Source organism: Agelaius phoeniceus, chromosome 3 (assembly GCF_051311805.1).
Source record: "Agelaius phoeniceus isolate bAgePho1 chromosome 3, bAgePho1.hap1, whole genome shotgun sequence".
Classification (NCBI taxonomy): Eukaryota; Metazoa; Chordata; class Aves; order Passeriformes; family Icteridae; genus Agelaius; species Agelaius phoeniceus.
This window is the reverse complement of record NC_135267.1, coordinates 90,499,504-90,517,103: the sequence shown is the minus strand read 5'-3', so window position 1 is coordinate 90,517,103 and position 17,600 is coordinate 90,499,504. Positions and strand designations below refer to the sequence as shown.

Sequence of the window (17,600 nt, the reverse complement as noted above, 5' to 3'; positions counted from 1 at the left end):
AGTTCAGCTGTTACTATTAAGTGTTTGAGTTAGAGATTTTATTGAATGTTGTGGTGAACTAGGAGAGAAGTTGGTCAATTCTTCCATATTACTACTTTCAGACTCAGACTCTTTTGCTTTATTCACCCCAATATACAAGGAAGAGTCTCTGAAGTGAATCTTAATCAGAAAGACGAAGATCTGGAAAAACTTTTATTTTTGTACTGAGTTGAAGATAACACTTTGGAAATTGTCCATGATCAGAGGACACAAAGCATTAATACTGAGACTTGGAAAAATGGTACTGTTTCTTAGTTCTTGGCTTGCATATGATACTATTCCTGCAGAATGTTATCACTCTTTACTAACTAATAAATATTTCTGCATATTTCTGTTGAAATGCACTAATGATGAGAGGTATATGAGCTAGCTGTGTCTGTGTTCCTTTACTAAAAGTCAAGTAGTGTTTGTAGCTAATGTTTATTGCACCTGTGTCTTTTGAGTAGTATAGGTGTTGCTAATTATAAAACTGGCAGACTAAGTTCCATGATATGGAATGTTGTACTAAATTGGTAGTGTCTTAGTAAGTCTTTTGTTTACTTTGTGGTCCCATGATGAGCTTATTATTGTAATTCTCTGTGAATGCAGAGAGTGAACACCCTTTTGAGTAATATTTCAGTTGCTTTCAAAATATCAGGAAATAGGGCAGGTTTGCTGCATTTTGGAGGAAATGGCAGATTCATTTCTTTTAATCAAGCCATACCTTCAAGCACCTGCACCATTGTCGCCTTGCTGCGAGTTAGAGCACAATCGAGTAGTAGGAGCCATTAGTGCTGTTCAGCAGTGATGCCATTGCCTTCAGCTTACATGCATAGTTTAACAAAATGTTAATCATGTTTTTAACAAAATGTTAATCATATATATATATATATGGGGCTGTGAAGCTGATTAGAGGGCTGGAGCACCTCTCCTGTGTGGAAAAGCTGATAGAGTTGAGGTTTTCCAGGCTAGGTGCCTACAAGAAAACTGGAGTGGGACTTTTGACAAGAGTGTGCTTTAATGGGACAAGGGATAATGGCTTTAAACTGCAAGAGGGTAGGTTTAGATTGAATGTTAGGAAGAAATTCTTACTGTGAGCGTAGTGAGGCACTGGAATCAGTTGCCCAGAGGAATTGTGCATGTTCTGTCCCTTGCAGTGTCCATGGCCAGGCTGGATGGAGCTTTGAGCAACCTGGTGCAGTAAGAGGTGTCCCTGCTTGTGGCAGGTGGATTGGAACACGGTGATCTTTAATGTCATTTCCAACCCAAACCACTCTGAAGATCTGAGAAGCACATAGCTATTGCTTTACAGGGCAGGTGTTTGCATAGAAGAGAGAGTACAAGGCCATGGTCTCAAGTCATAGCAGTGATGTTGGAGGCACTCAGAAGGAGTGGGAGATGTTTTGGGGACTAATGTGTAAGTAGCACTTTATATAGGCAGCTGGCTGCCTAATGCCAGCTCTTCAGTTTCAGAGGCATGGAAACTTACTGAAATTGGCACTTGTTGTGCTGCATTCAGCATCTCTTTGAAAGCTCAGGTCAGCAGTCTTCTATTCACATACCTATTTCTGATTTTTTGTGGCTGGGGGTCTGCTTTTTATGTAGTAGGTTTTACTGAATTATTTGTGTAATCCCCCAGCTAATTGTCTGCTTTTCTTTTAAACTGCTAAATTCATCTGATTCTTTCAGTTGGCATTCTGCAAATGCCAGAATATTTAAGAGTATTCCTTTGTGTGCCATGATTATTTTATGGATTCCTAGTTTGATCCAGATAGTTTGTTACACTAGCATAGAATACATGCAGGTTAAACTTTATGGTAGTAAAGTGGTAAGGCTCATATGTGAGCTTTGGAATATAGAAATAATTTTAAAATATCTTGACAAGGTGTCATATAAATGGGATGCCAGAATGTGGTGTTTGCCGCCTTGCTACGATTAATGAGGTTTTTTTAAGTGTGTCTTTGTGCTAAGGTGTTTCCATCACCATTCAGTCCAGCAAGGGCCTATCTTGCAGCCAGCAGTGTACAGGAGAAGTAGTAACCTTTGGTGGAGCTGTAGATGGTGTCTTAATCTGTGTTATCCAAGTTTGCCTGCAGCTGATGTCTGAAATGAGGAGTAGCATAAAGTGAATGTTGAATTATTAACATGCTAACTTTCCTGGAATCATTTTGGCTGTCATGTCTATCATTATGTCACTGACTGCCTGTCATGCCCTTAAGCACCTTCTCTAATAATTGATTTCTTGAAAATTGACATGATCAGCTTGTAAGTTAGTTTTAACATTCTTACTAAGAGAATTCCCCTTTTAATTTTTGCAGGTATAGTTCAACGTGTATTGTGATACTGGCGCAGTGGCAAAATTAAAACAGATTTTACTCAATAGAGATATCTGAAACTTCAGCATTGAAATATATTGCAAATCGAGAATTTAAACTATTGATTAAAAGTGAGTCTAAGTGACTTATTGTGGAATTGAAGTTGCAGAATGAATTGGACATAAAAACTTTGAGTTTTTATGCTTCCAAGTTGCCAAGTGGCTGCTTCTTGCCAAGTACTCTTGTGTAGATGACAAGTGAAACAGTTCAGATAGCCTCAATGCAGACACCTGAAAAAGACTCCGTGTGTCCAGGCAATGATACTGGAGTCTGCTGCCAGAAAAAAAGGCTAATGGAAGTTTGCTTCACTCTGCAGTTCCTAGAGATAGTAATTCTTTTAATTAGACTTCTTCTTAAAAAGTTTCTCTAACCTGATGGAGAAGTTGAGCATCCTGTAAAAGGAGAGTAGTGTGTTTTTGAAATAGTCTGGACAAGGCATTGTGTTCTGAAACATGACTTTCTGTACCATTTTATGGATTCAATATAATTTGACTACAAGTGTATTGATTCTGTTACAGTATGGGAGTACATATCAGGATCAGCTGCTTCTCTTCCACATTGATTATAACTGCCTTAAAAATGCTTTGAGATATGTCTTATCTGAAATGAATCAAATCAGGCTGATTTAGTCAGGTGATAAATCTCTGTTAGCAATAAGGAAATGACTTTCTAAACAAATGGACCCTCTTAAAAATTTTAATAGTCTTTACATTTCTACATGCTGATTCTGTTAATGGTTAACAGTGTTGTTACTGAAGTAACTTTGCTAGTAATTAGAAGAAACATCTTAATCTGGAAGAGACGAAGGGAAAGAATGTTCTAAAACTGTAATTGAGATATAATAATAACTATGTGTTTTAACAATTCCTATTTGGAGCCTTCAGTTCCTGTATTACTTAAATTACTTCTTTTGAAAGACTGTGTGTGTAGGCTGTGAGTTGACATAACAGATGCCTGAATTCTCTCCTTCCAAGCTGCATGCTTGGCAGTAAACATTAAACTGCCTATAGCATCCTAACTCTTAATATTTGGCAGCTCATGCTACTGGTTTTCTTATGTTACCAATTTAAACTTGCTGGTGATTTTATTGTGGTGTTGAATGACCTTTTTTGCATTTAATTTAACTCCTGAGGTATATAAATTTAGCAAGTGATAACATGGCTAAAAAAAGCTACAAATAGATCCAAGTGTCTAAGTAGTGTGGCAGAGAATTTATGCCTTCTGTAACTGTCTGCACATCAGTAGTGGCCAAGTTGTTGTTTGTTTTTTTTTTTTAATCTGCTGTGATGGCTCAGTTTTAGTGCATTTATACCTGAAGGCTTACATTAGAAGTTGAAGAGGAGCCTTATTCAAGAGGGGAAGTCCTTCCTCTGGTCATTGGTATCATATATAAAGCAATAAAACCCTATTCTTATTATCCCTTTTAAATTTGATACATCTTGATTTCTGTTATTGTCAAACATACCAGCATTAGTGAATTCTTCTTGTATTTTTTGTACCTGGTCCTAACTGAGGTACTATTACTTTGATACTTTTTGTTTTTCACCCCACTTGGTGGAGTTTAAATTCCTTCTAAATTTTGGGTATACTTGTGGTCACGCTTAGGGTTGTGTTATATTTGTAAGACAGAAAAACGTGATTAGTTGGCATGCGTGTATTGTAATGGCTTTATTCCCCTAATATACAAAATGTGATGCTGTTGTGCCTTTGAGAATCTTCTGTGGGATATTAGTCCTAAATACAGGATCTGTGCAGAAAGACATATATAAACCAGGTTTAAGGGTTTTTTGGGTTTTTTGGGGTTTTTTTTAGTGTCAGAAACAGCAGAAATTTAAGATACAGTGTTGAGGATAAAAAATTCCTAATTGGCTTCAATGATAGCAGCAAGACTTGATTCAAAAACTGACCTGTTCTAAATGCATTGGTAACCATTAGGAGCTAGGATAAAGTTCTCTACCCAGATAAATATTAATTTTTGAGGACTCTGGCTTAAAAAATCATTGAATACTGGTCACAGAGGAATTCGTCAAGGTAGCCATCTATAGATTATCTGTTCTTTCTTCTTCAGAACATTTCATACAAGACACTCAGAAGAATATTAATCTTTTGAAAACTATCAGACTTGGACTGTAATCTACAGCTAAAGCATCTTAAAACTTTGTAGCTCAGTCACCTTTGCTGTCTTAGTAATGAAATTGTACAATTCTGTCAATTTTCTTAACTCTGTATCCTACAGTGCAATGAGGTTTGTAACAATGGACTTTATTATCCAAAAGCATGTACTTGCTACTGAATTAACTGATCTGAACTTTGTTGCTTTCTCTGATTTTGCTGACAGTTTTGCTGCAGGAGTTTTTTATGGTTTTATGCTTAAGATGCCTTCTTTGAATGGCTTAACTAGAAAGGGCTAAGCTTTTTGTATTGCATAATCAACAGAGGATTTTTATTTTCGAGATTTCTTCTGAGCTTGAATAATATTATAGTTTACTAATACTTTTTCTAGGCAAAGGAGTGACAGACTCTGGATGCTCATTAATAGTGCTATAGTAGATAGAATGGATGAGACTGAGGTGTGGTTTAGGGACACCATTTAGCTGTTTTGTCCCAGAGGACTTCAGAAAAATTATTATTATTAATTATAATATTATTAGGTGACAGGTGTGGTGGATTTTTTCTCAGAACATCTGACCAGTGCTCAGGCTGGTTTTGTGGACATTTCAAAAATCTAAGCAATTCAAACATCAGTTTGAAGGCCAGATGTTAACAAAGACAGCAAAGGACAGATATTTTCCAGCTGACACATCTAGTACTGCTACCCAGGTATACTAGCTAGTTATGTGATATTAAATTTGCCTCATGGAGAAGCAGTGTAAGAATGTGCTCAAATGATAGGCACTGCAGTAATAATAAATATGATCTTAGGTTGCCCATGCATATCACTTCAATGTGTCTGAGCTGGAATTTTGAGTTCCCATCAAGGAGATGAATGATTGTAGACTCTGCCCTTTGCATCAAGGAAAACCACAAACCCATACAGAATACAAACACATCTTTCTCAATTTGTGACTCCTGGATTACTGTGGAAGGTGTAATATGTATCTAGAACTTGACTTCCACTACAGCTGTTGTGTAAGGTAAGATAAAAGCTGGTTAGACACTTTTGCAAGCTTTTCTCTAGAAAGTCCTAGCAGCCCCAATAAACGTGTTTGTTGAGAGTTAAAGTCCTCTGTTTACAATGCTCTGTTGCTTCAGTTGAGGGGTTTTTTTTGGAAGAAAACTAACATATACATGGAATATATTTTAACTGTTGAAGGTACTTCCTTCTCCTTAGTTCAGCTAAAGATCAAATAACTGAAAATGAAAGAGTTTTGTACTTAGGGGTTTTTATTGAAGCATGTTAGATGGCTGTGCTCTTCAACCTCCTCTCTTCCTAAAGCTGGCTGTTTGCAAAGCTGCCCAGCATAACAGATGGAGAGATGATTCCACATTTCTCTGCTTGACTTGTGCTGAGTATAACTCTGATCTGTTACAGAATAGAGAAGTAAGTGCTTGCCAAGGATCTCCCAGTAGGCAAATGCAGATGGAATACACACGTTCTGAATTCCAGTAAGGCTGGCTTTTGTGGTCTTCCTTCATCTTCTGCTTGTATAATACAACAAAGTTTGATTTCCCCATCAGCCAGATGAGCAGTCTCTGCTTCAGGCATTCACATGTACCATTGTAGCTGTCTGTATGTCTGCTCAGCCACAGAGCACGGAACAGGAAAGGGCTGCTGAGAGCAAATATCACTTAAGCTACCATTGCTGCCAAGATACCCACACAGCCATAATATGAATTTACTTATCTAAAGCTCACCTGAAGGTGAGTCACAGTCAATTTAGGAATTACAAAAGTGCAAATATGTATTAAAGACAGGTCTGCGGGATGAAGGTTCAGAATCCCTTTTGTAAGATGTATCAAAAAGCAGCTTTCTGATGCTGTAACTTATGTCCATCATTTGTGAGGTAATGTTTAAAAGTATGGGCCTAATTAGAATGCTAAACTCATGGCATTTTCAAGCTTCTAGGTAAGTGGGAAATACTGGTCTAACAGCATACTCCTGTTGGAAATTCATCATTTTACAGTCTAAATTACTAATTGGCTATAGAACTTTTAACTGCAAACTTCAACTTGCTTAACTCTGACTGGAACCCCAAGCAAATTTATTTCAAGGCATTTAGCTTTTCAGGAAGTTCTGGGTTTTTCTTCTAAAACACAGCGGAAAGATACTTTTGCAGATTTTTCAAAAGCATAATATTGTATTAAGTGCTTCAAAAAGGATAAGGCACCCTACATTTCTTCATAGAGTTCTTAGTTTTGAACTTCGGTTACTTCTCCTTAGTTTAACTGATTAATATGAATGTTTTAGTGCAGCTTCCATGTTTGAAAAGGGGGGGAAAGAGTTCACCAAAAGCCCCCACGCCTGCAAATCCACAAATCAAGACTTTGTTCAGTCTTGGTTCTGTATAGAATGAAGAACCACTTAGCAAATGTAGAGATGGATGAAGAACTCTCTCTGTAGGATGGAAGTTGTGCATTGTATCAAGTAAGCAAGCAGAAAATAATTCCTTGTTTAGTTTTGACTTTGTCATATAGGTACAATAAGGAAGAGTTACTGCATGAATTTGCAGCACTTGTGCATTCCCCTGTGCTCTCACTTTCCCCAAAAAGTCAAGTATCCCAGTGAAAAGCTCTTTAAGAAAGGGATGTTACCTTAGGTTTACTGTATGTTGGAAGCATATCCTTGAGGTAGGTTGAGTTTACTAGCTAACCTGTGGATACACTGCTGCTCTTTTCTTTCCCTCTCCTTCTGTCTCTTTTGCAAAATCTTCCTATGTGTGGGACCCAGCTTACAGTTCTGGGGGACAGTATTGGCAGTGGTGGTATTGTGCTGTCATAGGGTGGATCAGGGCACACCAGATTATAGCTCTTTCTGTTGATGCTCAGTCAATGAGTTGATTTGTTTGTTTGCTTATTTTAAAGCAGCTGTGATTTGATTATCAATGAAAGGTCAGAGTCCAGGTCTAGCTGGTTGTGAGGCAGAATAAACACAGTTTTTTTCTGGTACTTCTCTGGCCAGAGTTTGGAAACTTGCAAAGGACTGGGTGTTGTAGTGGATTTGTTTGTTTCAAACATTTGGATTCAGCTTGAGGAACATTAGTGCTTTGCAACCAGCATTATTAAGTATGTATTTAATCATCAGGAAAACCAGCATTTGGTGCCTACACTCTGTAAAATAACATGATAGGGTTCTTCAAATTTCTCTGGACTGTGTAATTTTTTTTCTTAATGATCTTATTTTTGAATAGTGAGTTCTTTAGCAGTGAATTACTTATGATGGCTTTGTCTGTTTAGTCTTACCTTCTGAAGAAAATCCTGTAAACATGGTCAAATTGAAATGCTTTATTAGCCCAGGAAAATTTAAGTTTTTCTCGATTAAAAACTATCCTACTGTAGGGTGCAGGTGTATAGTAGCAGAAGAGTTTACTGAACTAACTTAGTCCTACTAAAATATTACACATTTACATAGTATGAAGCCTTAAGTAGCTCAAATAAAATGTTTAATACATCTTGTAATTTTGTTAAGCCTTTAATAGGAAGCATTCAGCTTTATTCTTGTGATGTAATTTATGATGAGCAATCTGTACAAGACATTTACATCTGTGTGTTGTGAGCATTTTTGGCATTCATATTGTTAGGAGCTGGACATAATGGTTTGTTATCCCAAAGCTGTATCATGAATCTAAATGTCTTTTCATACTGAGAGCAAACAAGCCATGCAGCTTACTTGGAGAGGTAAGAGTCACTACTGTGCAAATGAGATAGAAGTAGTGTCCCTTCTTTGTTGTGCCATATTCAATGGTGGAGGCTATGTCTTAAGGTGCTTTTGTGTTTTGGGACACTGAATACTGTATTCCTCACTTCTGAGAAGTGAGATAGTGTTCTTAGAATTTGTATAAATGCAATCATACTCTGAGGTAAAATGCTCTTAGCCCAAAATATCTATTTTGGAATCTGCTGTATTGTAAGCAGCCTTCAGCATAAAGTCATCCTGGTCTAAGGAATGCTTTCACATCCTCTGTAGAGTGGAATCTGGGAGGGCTCAAGGCTCTTGTTTCTGAAAAACAGAATGCTCATCTTCCAGGGCTGCTTTTGTGAGTTGGCTGCTTTTAAAGGCCACTGGCCACAGAAGCACTGAGGCTGCTGAGCACTTGGTGCAAGCACCTTGTGATGCTCCCAGCTGGGGGCATGTGCTGAAAGTGGGAGACAGTGCATGGAGGGAGCTGTGTCCTGGCCACGTGCTTTTTGTCTGTGCCATAAAACCTTGTGTGTTGAAGTAGAGCTGTTCTACACAACTTTGTGATTTTGCACCAGGTGTGTTCCATTTTACTCCCTGAAGTTCCTTGATGTGTAACCAACTTTTTTACTGAATCTTTTTTACCTTCTGGGGAGGGCTTTTGCCTTGTAGTTCAATACAGTGATTTAGGATACTTTGTCAGAGTTCATTAATGGTTTAGTGGATGCTGCTTAAGGTGTAGTTATACAATACTTGGAACAAATATGGATTGGCAGCAGGTCCCAGTTCTGCATTTCTGGCGGGCACTTGTCTGATCAAGCATTTCCTAAGCTGCTTTGGAGACCTCAAGTGACAGAAGATAATTGACTTTTTCTGGATTAGTTTGGTTCCTTGAACATTCCATCCTATTGTGGTGCGTAAGAAGAGAGAATTCTGGGGAAAACTCGGGGCCTGCAATAGTGTAGAGCTACAGGCATGGAACTTACTGAACTCCTGCAATTCTTCAAAAGGGGTAAAGTAGTCCTTTTGAGCAATTTTGTGCCTATGACTCTTGTTAGTAGTTGAGAAGCACTATGTAGTGTTTGGAAGAGGCAAGCCATAATGAAATGTTGTCGTAGCTCCACTCCTCCATCAGTGGGCTTAAAGTCAAGGTCAGCAGTAAGTCTCCTTTATCACTCAGCTCATCCAGAGTGCTGTTATCAGTTTAAAATCTTCACTATCACTCTGAAACTTCTATTTCCCTCCTGTCCCAGAGAAAGCTGGCTGTTATCCAGAATTTTTCCTATGATAGTTCCTTCTACCAGTGTATTCTTAAGCCAATTCTGTAAAATGCAGTGGTTTATAAGCTTAAATATGTAGTCCCTGATCCATGGAGGATTTTGGGTGGTTGCATCCTGTTCAAAACAATGCGTAGATGCTGTTGTTGATCCACATATCTGAACTGTTGGTTATTCGCTATTTTTACATTTTAAGGTGAATTTCTAGTTAATTTTATAGAAACTATTTTTGAAGAAATGCAATGATTTGTATTACAGAGGATCTGAAGTACTTTTGCAGTTGAAGCTTATTGCTTTTGTTTTAAACTCTTGTGCATTTTTACATCTAAGGAAGCAGAATAAAGAGCTCACAAATTACACATGCTGCACATGGTGGGTTTAAGTCATGTCAAACACTCAAGGAGTGTACTCTGTCATCTGAGTAGGTGAATAAAATTAAGACAGCACAGTGATGCTAGCAGGTATGCAAAAGCTATTCCTTCTGTTACTGAATTTAGGGACTTGAATGGCAGGTAATAGGCTGATGACTTTTTAAGTGCTTGTCAGTGTTGGTGAGGGAAATAGAGAAAAATATTAATCTGATTCTTTGTTAGCATAAATCTTGAATATGGTGTTTAGAGAGTTTGCTAAAAGGTCTTTGCACATCCAGGCATGACTTTAGTTCAAACACTTCTATTTAGGAAAAAGTTGTATTCATGAAAAAATTAATGTACAAATCTGTTGTACGCCATCTGGAGTAGCTAACTACTTCCTTTGTTTCTTTCTAGGAAATACCAAAATAAAGCAGATGTTGTGTCCTGTACTGTTATCTCAAGGTTTTGCAAGTCATTCTGTTACGTGCTTCTTGGCAGCAGGAATGTAAACTAATTCTTTCAGCACTGAACTAGAACCTTGACAAGGTTAAAATTACAGGTAAGAAGGAATTCTGCCACTTGGATATTTATGGGAATATGTTATTCCTTTGACTGTGTTTTTAATTTGCAGTTTGTAATTGACACGGATTTAATGGAAATTTGAGATTGGGTAAAATGATATTTTTTCTACTTTAAATGTATTTGAATTTTGCTTACTGTTATTTTTTATAGGGAGAAAATACAATTTCAAGTACAGCTTCTTTCTGTTACAATACAAAACAGTGTTAATAAATGGGGGACAGGGAATTGTAATTTTTCACCACCTAAAATGTCTGCTGACCACATTTTGGAGAAATGATGTTCTCACACTGAAGACTGTAATGTGTCAGTAAAAGTCATGAAGTGTTTTGCCCACTATGTGTTGAGATCAGTTTACTGTCTGCATGTGGCTTTTTTCCCTACAAGGTCTGTATTTCCTTAAATGCACTAACAGCAGCAGTGCTACTTAAATTACCTGTTTTAATCAGTTACAGAAAATTTCCCTTCCAAGGTTCCCTGAAGCTTCAGCTTTTGAACCACCTTTTCAAGGTTAAAGGTAGATGGCTTTTTCCAGGTCAATGAAAATGTTTTGGCTGCTGGTTTTCTGTCATTAACTTTATCTGACGATGACTGAGAACTCTTGTCACACTGTCACCTTCTTCTGAACTCATGTAGAGGGAACTAAGAGTCAATGTTCTTTGAATCCTTTTTTAAAAAAGTATAAATACAATGCTGTAAGACCATAGTAATGGGGAAAAATTCCATATCACTACAAATACCTGTGATAGAGATTGCATATTTTGGGTTGTATGTTTCTGAAAGGTTTAGATCTGTTTTTAAACTGGGACTATTTGTTTTGAAGACTATCCTTGAAATGGGTTTATTACATGCATCTGTCTTCAGGATTATGATCAAATGAAGGTTTTTGAGTCTTGATTACACATTTTAGTGTCTTTGACAGGAAGAGTTATCTTTTCAGTAGTGGCAGGCAGGAGTCTGGACTGTTGGTCTGAAGCAGTCCTGTCTGTCTTACTCTGAAGTTCAATAATGGATAGGTTGTAAATCAGTGACAGGTTTGTGCCAAGGAAGTGGTGTGGGTTTTTCTGCTGCTAAAATGAAAGAGAGGTTCCAGTGTGGTTTGTTTTGAAGGTTTTTGTTAGTGTTGTGTTGAATGAATGTTTGTACTTATTTTGCAGTGATGTAACATGTTGAAAAAAGGCACAACCTTTTATACTGACTGTGCAAGTCACACTTTATTTGAATGGACCTTTAGCACTCATCCAGCCCAACCCTTGTGTCTGGCTTCCTCAGATTTTTGTGTGAATCAAGAAACCAGCCCTCAATTCTGTAAATAAAGGTGTATTGCTTTACTGTGGTTTTGCAGACCTGCTGCAGAACACTTATTCTGGTGTTTCAGACCTGTTTAGGAATAATTCACAGGTGATATGAAGAAGCGATTCATTGCTGCCCTATTCTCACAAAAGTGTATCTGAAACTTTGTAAACAGACTTTGAAAAAGGTGAGAAAAGTTGTCTTAAATGCCTAAATTTAGAGCAGGGGAGAACTCACTCCCAGTGACATAAAGTGTCATGCTAATGACACATTTACACATGTAAAATTCTTCAGTTTTAATACCATTAGTGTAGTGGGTAAATTTTGGTTCTTTTTCTTCAAAATGTGAGGTGCCGTTTCTGTAGTAAAAACCTGGCTGCTGTTTGTTAGATTGATGATGGAAAAGGAGCAAACTAAATTTAACTCTAAGTACTTGGTCCTTTATTGAATTTAGAGAACTAAAACAGCAGTTCTGCATAGAAATAATTGAAAACTTTATTTGTGAAAGATCACTTTTATGCTAAGCTAATTCTTTGTAGTATCCAAGTGCCACCTGTGCATCTGTTTTGAACAGCCCAGTAAAGAAGTGAGAACCTGCTCATTGGTTATGGGAAATATGAGCAAGTATGGACAAGGAATTTCACCAATTATCATGGTATATGAGTCTTGTCATAGTGTGGTCAGTAGGGATAGGCAGCAGTACAGTGCAGACTTCCACGTGCTATAATAAAGGCACACTGAGTTGCAGGGTTTGAGTTAAGGACAAAATGTGATTTCAAGGATGATAAGCCTGCACAGGCAATATTTGAATTAAACAGGTAGGCCTATTTCATTGCAGTGCCAGTGCACCAAATTTCTGTTCCAAGAAAATGGTACAAGAGCATGAATGCTGACTTAGGCTGAGCTGTCTTTACTTCTAGACTTCAGCTTCCATCCTGTTCCTGGGCAGGTGCTGGCAGCAGGAGTCTGCTTTGCACTGTCTGGGCCTAGCCTTGTTGTGTTTACTGAACCAGCCTGGATATTTGCCTATTGTTATGTGCTACTTTTTGTGTAGTTACTCTGTACTTCAGATAAACCATTTGCAGGTAACAAATGGGATTGAATTTCCCAGTCTCCTTAGTGTTTGGAGTAAGTTTTGGTAAAGAAAAGCTGAATATGTAACCTGAAAACCTAAGATGAGTGACATTAAGACATTGACAAGAGTAGTCTCTTTCTTACTGAGAATGACACTGCATACTTCTTCAGTTAAGTGCCTAGCAGTGGTGCTAATCTGAGCTAAGGGCTGCTGGTAATCAGAAGTCACACTGGCAAACATGCAATTCTGTGTAGCTAAGAAAAGCACTACATGTTTTTTAAAGTTCTCATTTGGCCACAGAACTGTGTCAAATTGACTTCTGCAACTTAAATAAAAAAGAAGTTGCAATATAAAGGGTCTGGGAGTAAAAAATACAGCAACCTGGGCACTGATGATCTTGTATTAAGTGTGGTAATTAGAAAGCTAGATGCAGAGTCCACTTTCAAGGTTTCTGTGAAGTTCATCTTGAATATCTGAGGTATGATCTCTAACTTTGTAGCTGTTGAGCTGCATTCCAGGAAAATAAGAAGCCTCAGCATAAAGTATGCAGTTTGCCCCTGGGAGACAGATGGTTGCCACATAAGCTGAGCTGAAAAATCTGTAGTTAAGTAGCATCATCCATATTTTAGTAAAGTTCAAGAAAGCAGACTATAAAACTAATCTCTGAAAGGACCACAAGCATGTTTTTCTTGTGTTAACATAGCTAGAAAGGTTATAGCCCTTAACCTAGCTCCTGGTGCTCCTTTCTATTTATTTGTCTTTTCTGTTGAAGGTTACAGCCCCCTTGGATCTGCTGTCTAAGCTGCTGGCTTCCAAACCCACTGCAGTCAAAGTCGCAAAGTTTCAAAATACTAAAGCTAACTTTGCACTTCTTCAGTGAAACAGTTCAAAGAGTAAGGGCAAAAACACCTCAGCCAGCAGTTCTGAAAGAAAAGAAATTGCTGGCACAATGTAGTAGTGATGAGTAGCTGAGGCAGAGCAGAAGCGTTCATGTTTTCAGATCCTGCTACTGACATTGAAAATAGGTGTGAATATAGAGCATTAAATTATGCCTGTGATTGTTTTGTGCCTCCAGACCAATTTGAAATAGCTGAAGTTCATTCTGAAATCTTCTTTGTAACTTGCTGGTTTAAAAGTAGTGTGGTGGGGGAACGTAGTATTTTGTTTATCTTTGTTATTTGTTCTTTTCCCCAACTGTTGTAACAATGTTGTGGTGAATTTAATATAAAAATTACAGTTGTAGCTCCTAGGCATGTATGCTACCTGGTACTAGGGATGGCCTGCAAAATTTTTTTGAATTCCTGGTTTAGAAGTCTCTTTGGCTTCTTTCTCAACATCCTGGCAGGAAAAGTTTTTCGTAGGAAGCTCTGTATTGGCATTTTATGTTGATACTTATTTTCTTTCTGTCAGTATCTCTGGTCACCTGACATCCTTCCTAAAGCCAACACCCATGGCCACAGATCACCTAAAACCAAACCCAAATCCTCCAGATAAAACCCAGGAATGGTAAAAACTGCTCTTCTGTGTAGTTCATTTTTAAGTGAAAATAAAATATTCAGATCTTACTCTTGCAATAATTTGTTTGGCAGTATTTGTGGCTACGTAGTTAGAGTAGCTGTTACAGCCAACCTCCAACAATATTGGCCTAATGTAAATTCATGTAGTGCCAGTATTTTTAAGGTCAGTAAGTTAGAAGAAAGACTAAGTTTTCTGGGATCAAAAATCAAAACTATCTGCAGTGTGTGTAGACAGATGTACTGTGTAAAGTCTATATGTCCACATAACACACACTAGAGAGAGAGTGCAGTGTGGATACAGAGGAGCTTTCTACCAGGACTAAACTTGGATTTTTAAAATTTTTTTTACTTAAACCAGAGAAGTTATTTCCTGCACTTTCCATAAGTTTTGAAATTGTTCATCCCGGATACTTTGATTATTTATTTGTCCTTTACATCTTTAATATCTAGTGCATCATTTTTTCTTTTGAAATGTCATTCTTTTTTTATAGTGGAGCACATGTGCTTTGTAACAGGAAACTCTGGCACTGTTTCTTTTCCACAGCACTGACTTATTAGAAATGACTAGCCTGTTGAGTGAATCCTTCTGAGGAAGAAACATTTTACAGTACACTTTTATGACCTAAGCCCAAAAGATTTATGTTGGACCATTCTCATTTTATGAAAAGATACAGTATTGCCTTTGGGACTGTTAGCCATCAAGGTGGTATTAGTTTAGTTCTGATGTTTTTTATGAAACTGACATGCGACGGGAAAATTATTTTATAGTATCTACAGAAACTTTGATTATGGCTTTTAGACCTTTGTAATCTAATTATGTGTTGGTTGCTGTCATGGTTTAACCCTAGCCAGCAACTAAGCACTGCACAGCTGCTTGTTCACTCCACCCCCTCTCTTCCCAGTGGGATGGGAAAGAGAATCATAAAAATCAGAAAATTCATGGTTGAGACACAGGCTTCTTAATAGGACAGGGAAGGAAGAAAAATAATTAAAATATGCAAAACAAGTGATTCACAATGCAATTGCTTACCATTTGCCAACCAATGTGAGCAGTAGCCCCTGGCCAGATTCGTCCCCAGTTTATACATTGAGCATGATGTCACAGATTTTGGAGTATCTCTGGCCACTTTGGGCCAGCTGTCATGGCTGTGTCCCCTCCCAACTACTTGTGCCACTCTGGCCTTCTCCTTTGGCAGGATATGAGAAGCAAGAAAGTCCTTGACTAATATAAACACTACATAACACACTGATATTTTTAGTTGTTGCTATCAACTTTATTCTCATACTGTATCCAAACCACAGCTCTATACCAGCTATGAGGAAGACAGTTAATTAACTCTATCCCACCTGAAAGCAGGGCTATATCCATTTGCATCCTAGCAGGTCCCACACCTTCCAATACACCCAAGTAATCACTATCACCTTTCCTATATTTTGATATATACACAGAGATACCATTCCCATACTGTATGGGCCATCCCTTCAGAATGTTTGTTGAGTTTTAGTCCATGAGTTTTGGCTTTGTCTGTTGTAGTAGTCCTTCAGGGCGGGAGAGAATGTGTGTAGTGTTGGATTGTTTTATGCTGAAGCCGGCACTAGTTCCATCACTGCTATGCATGTCTGGTTCTATCATCAAAATTCCATTCTTCATTAGGCTGGGTAATGCTATTACAATACCCTTGATATGGCATTCAACAGCAGTGGAAGTGATGACCTACAGTATTTTATAGCAAACAACATAATACAGTTCAAATCATTCACTGTTCTTACCCAGAATCAAATTCCCTGGAGGTACCCATAAGACTTCCCTATCCTTCTGTGTTACCCACCAAGTGCACCCACTCCTTGAGCAAATGCAATCCTGTGGATGATCGCTGGGTCTCCCGTTCAGGTTCTTTACCTTTTTAATTCTATGGCAAAACCAGTTTACAGAAGGATTTGAACCACTTTTCCTTCTCTCAAGAACTTCTATTATTGTATTGCCTCACACAATATTGCCATCAATGTATTAAATGTTCTAGAGCTTTGCTTTGTTTCAAATACTGTTTAGATCACTCCATGGCTAATAGTAGGTCTGTGTTTCCACCCCTGGAATTCCAGGTGTGCTGGATGGGCCTGCACTCTATTGCCAGTGGCTTGAGAAAACTGCACTAGCAGTATCAATTGTGCTTGGCTGCCTGACTCCAGTTTGTATTGAAGTTCCAGCAGGTCTGGCACAGCTGGACTCAGAGGTGGCACGGCTTTGTCCAGGCCACGACAGCGTACCGTTAGTCTACACTGGCCATATGGGACTGTTAGAGGGTGAGTGATTCCTGCTGATTGCTCCTTGGCTCTCCATATGGCAGATCAACTTATGGATGGTGTCAGGGTGTCTTGGTTGGTGTGATTCCGTGTCCAGTGCACCATTATGATGGCACCTGTTGTTCTTTGACCACACCAGAAGTGTCCTCCGGGAGATGGGATGAGGTAGATAGCTGTTTCATTTCTACTGTCTCCAAGGCAGCTATAGCAAAAGCCCAGCAGTACCTTTTGAGTCCTTGGAAGCACACCCTTGTGAGGCAGTCTAGGCAAAGGATGCTCTGGAGCCTCAGGGCCAGTCACAATGGAGTGCTTTTGCCACTTGTTCCCTGTCGGGCTCACTTTCACCTCCAACAGAGTTAGCTGTTTGGGATTGCCCTGCCACTCCAGAAACAGAGATGGTGCCTGCCCCTGTGCAGCAGTGTTTGCTGGAGCCTTTGACTCCTGTGGCTCTGCTGTGCAAGGTCATCCAATCCACACAGTCCACTAAACCCAGCTGTTTCTTTCCTCCACCTGGCTGGAGGCAGGGCCCCTCCAGTCCTGGTTGTAGTCTCCAGTTCTAGGCCACTCAGTTTGAAAAGGACATTGAGATGCTTGAGCGGGTCTGGAGGGGGGCAACAAGGCTGGTGAGGGGCTTGGAACACAAGCCCTGTGAGGAACAACTGAGGGAGCTGGGGTTGTTTAGCCTGGAGAAAAGGAGACTCAGAGGTGACCTTAGCACTCTCTACAACTTCCTGAAAGGTGGTTGTAGTCAGGTGGGCATTGGTCTCTTTCACAGGGCAGCAACTCAAAATGAAAGGACGCAGCCTTAAGCTGAGCCAGGGGAAATATAGATTGGATATTAGGAAAAAGTTTTTTACAGAAAGGGTGATCAAGTACTGGAATGGTCTGCCTGGGAAGGTGGTAGAGTCCATCCCTGGACGGGTTTAAAAAAAGACTGGATGTGGCACTTGGTGCAATGGTCTAGTTGAGGTGGTAC

At 38.8% G+C, this 17,600-nt stretch overlaps 1 protein-coding gene across 3 annotated transcripts in view; it reads left to right on the top strand.

Moving 5' to 3' along the window:
- The window catches only part of PPM1B (protein phosphatase, Mg2+/Mn2+ dependent 1B), a 62,031-nt gene that overhangs the window by 15,247 nt on the left and 29,184 nt on the right, over window positions 1-17,600 (top strand). For all 3 annotated transcript variants that reach the window (XM_054628708.2, XM_077175841.1, XM_054628707.2), the window contains exon 2: window positions 10,274-10,418. The gene's annotated coding sequence lies outside the window, so the exon portion shown is untranslated. The remainder of the gene's footprint in view (window positions 1-10,273; window positions 10,419-17,600) is intronic.